This window comes from Empidonax traillii, unplaced genomic scaffold (genome assembly GCF_003031625.1).
Source record: "Empidonax traillii isolate 1590-97213 ecotype Southwest subspecies unplaced genomic scaffold, ASM303162v1 scaffold1302:size208794, whole genome shotgun sequence".
Lineage (NCBI taxonomy): Eukaryota > Metazoa > Chordata > Aves > Passeriformes > Tyrannidae > Empidonax > Empidonax traillii.
Window position 1 is genome coordinate 154,585 of NW_020956495.1, and position 3,469 is coordinate 158,053.

The 3,469-nt window shown below is 32.5% G+C and overlaps 1 protein-coding gene across 2 annotated transcripts in view; it reads right to left on the reverse strand.

Moving 5' to 3' along the window:
* CSMD3 (CUB and Sushi multiple domains 3) overlaps window positions 1-3,469 on the reverse strand; it is a 188,369-nt gene that overhangs the window by 145,307 nt on the left and 39,593 nt on the right. The window lies entirely within an intron of this gene.

Here is a 3,469-nt window from a genome sequence, read left to right on the forward strand (position 1 = left end):
ATCATTGTTTGAACAATGTAGTCTCACTGTAGTGAACCACTTTGAAGTGGTTACTTGTATAAAAAGAGGGTGGGAAGTAGAATCAGAGTCCTGCCTGTGGTAGCATTTTGATATTTTAGATCATACTCTATCATTTCTAACTCCCCTTCAGCAAAGTATTGCTTAGTTCAATAATTGCTTAGTGTTTAAAAATATTGAAGCTAGATATTTAGCCAGGCATTTCTATCCATTTTAATTTAAGATGCAAAGTTAAATCCTCCACACTTAAAAAAAATATCAGTCCATACACGTCTGCCCCATTTCTTAAATAAAATTAAGATGTGCACAGCAGTGATGATGGATTCAAGTTATTAAAGCAAATGTTTTACTGTAATGCAGCTAAGTATTATCGTAAGTACCATTTGTTTCTAATTTTCTCTTGATGTGAGGTTGTTATTTGGCACATTCTGAGACTTGCAATCTGTCCTTGTCTGTCTTTTTCTTTCCAAACGTAAACTGAATTTGAAATCAAATCAAACAGTACTGAAATAACTCTTCTGTGACACAACTGTTAAGCTGTCTAACAATTCTGTATGCAGTGAGCTAACAGAAAACACATGTTGATGCCATTGTTTGCTCTATGTGTGTCGTCACGGGTAGAATAAAATTTGTATGTTGACCTTCCAGTATTGGCAAAAAATTACTCTTTCAAGGATATTATTAATAATTATCCAAAAGTTCTATTTATTTCTATTTATTAAAAGACTCTATTTATTTCTTCTCTTCCTTATCTATGTGCAATAATTCAGGGGTATCTCCTAGAAATTCAAGAAAAGACACAAGCAAAAACTGAAAATAGCATAAATGTGTGATAGAAAGTTTTCTGTGAAAGCCGGTTGTTCAGGAACTAAAGAGAATAATGGATTTTAATTTCCCTGTTTTTAATTTCCCAGTAAGCAAACTGGATCTACCTTCATTCCCAAAATTCTAAGTAATCTTGCCCTAAAATGTCATACAATAAAATTCTTGCGATTTTTTAATATTATATTTTGCTGTAAATGTAAACCAAATGTTTCCATGGAAACCAGACATTTTCCCAATTATATACAATTCTTCTAGCTGCTTGCTAGGAAAAGCAAGTTCTAATTTAAATTTTATAAGTTTTGATGGCAGCTGAGAATTGATATTTAATTTTCTAATAGCACAGCTCAAAGCCACACTTATATACCTTACTGTGTATGTTCAATCTACTTTTTTGATCTAACAGAAAGAAGCAAGCTGACATAAAATTTATTTAACTGTTAAAAATATTAATCTAAATAGAAGTACCGATGACACCATTATGCAAAACAGAGAGTACAAGTTAGTTTATGTGCATCTGGGAAAAAAAATCTCAATCATCTGCATTTTATTTGTAACCAGTGCTGGATTTCAATGTTGAACAATTAATGATTATTACACCACTTTAAAATATCAGTGGGAGAGTGTAAAAGAAGATGAGTCTTCCATGTTTACAAAAGATTTTTCCTGTGGCACACTGTGTGCCTTTGTGAGTCATTTATCTTGTAGCTTAAACCTGTCACGCTATGAAATATTGCAACTGTGATTCTGCATGACAGAATAATGAAACACTGGAAAAAAAGTCCACACTGAAATGACTTTTCCACAGAATTTTTGACTTGAGAACCTGAGAAGCTGCTGATGAAATAGCTTTTCTTTTCACTCCATGAAAAACTAATCCAGGCCAATGAGTTCCCTTCTACACACTAAATATGCTATTCCATTGTTTGTGATTTTTTTCTATATTGACCTGGTTTTAGCTTTTTTTACTTTTCCCCGAACTGTTCTTTGTTATAAGATCTCATATACTGTATTGGATGCCAAAATAGTTCCTGAAGAGCTTCCATTCAACAAATATTTGATTGCTATGTTTCACACCGGAGGTTGGAGCCATAGAGAAGATTATGGAATATTTTTTTGCTGTTTTCTTTAAGAAAATTACTTTATCTTTTGTCAACAGAGTACCCCTTCATTCTCAAAAGACTTGTTTTGACTTTTTCTTGTTGTGAATAATCTCTGACAAACCTACATATTTTGATGTATACTAGCAATTGAGTTGAAGATGATACCTGGTGTCTTTTTTCCACAGCATTTTTTGGTGACCACCTTGTCAGTGAGGGATCCCTACATATAAATATTTGCAAGTGAAAACTCTTTTTCAAATGCAATGTCTTCTACCAGGACTCACAATAACAGAGTTACAGGTAATTACTTCCTAAAATTGATCTGTAAGAGTTCAACATTAAAATTTCACGGCTATCCTTCTTTGTAGCTGAACTTGAATGTATTGTGATGAGCTAGAGATAACAGCTATTAGATAAAACATGTTCATTACACAAATTTTAAAATTTCAGACTGAGACAAATAATTATATTGAATGCAAAAAACCTCCATTTAAATCAATTGCCAAAATGATTTTAACTTTCTCAATGTTTGTTACTGGAATAATTTTAGTGATGATAGATTAGAGAAAGATCATAGGTCAAAAGAAGTATTAAGCCCTACACCACTGTACAATTCAAAGACAGATTAGTATTTTAAAATTTGAGCCTTTGGGTGCAAGGAATACTGCTTCCCATTACTGTAGGAGTATCAGTGGAAAAACAGCACCTAAAATGGAAATATTTCTTTTGGTACTTATTTCAATGCATCATGTCATTCTCATTTTTGACTGGCAAGTATTTTTTCAATTGTCAAGATACACTGTTTAAATACAAGAAAAAGAGTAAAGGTCAATGGCAAGATAGGGCAGATAGTCTATCATAATCATAATTCTGAATACTTCACTGAATCCTTGTATGTTAGGGTTAATTGGTTTTGGTTTTTTGTTTTGGTGGGGTTTTTTTGTTTGTTTGTTTGTGGGTTTTTGTCTAAGCACTGTGAAATGGTCAAATAGAATTCCCCCATTTCACTGTGGGTATTTTGGGAATTCTGGCTTTACTTCTGGAAATCACATTTCCAGAAATACATTTCATTGAGAATTACATTTCATTCCAGAATGTCAAAGATACGAAGTACAAAATATTAACATTTTGACTCCTCTAGTGGAGTAATTTTAACTCTTTACATGTTGACATCTGTTTCATAAAATAAGTATCAGATCTGATGGAAGTGGGAGAACATAAACTTTCCAGTTTATCTAAAACAAACTAGTTATATCAAAAGCACATGCTTCTAACAGCTAGAAATAAATCAAGAATTGCACAAATGGGTTTATTTTTTTCTTAATATTCTAGAGGATAAAAGATAAACTGCCATGACTCAGGAGACAGTACTTTTAAAAAATTATTTATTTTGTGGCAGCCTACACACCTCTAAGCTATACATAGGAAAAAATTAATTGGATATTAAGGGAGTTCAGATATCATGAGTATGGCAGATGGACCCACAGCAGTTGTAGCACTGTCTTTAAGCTGGCTAAAATGTTTGT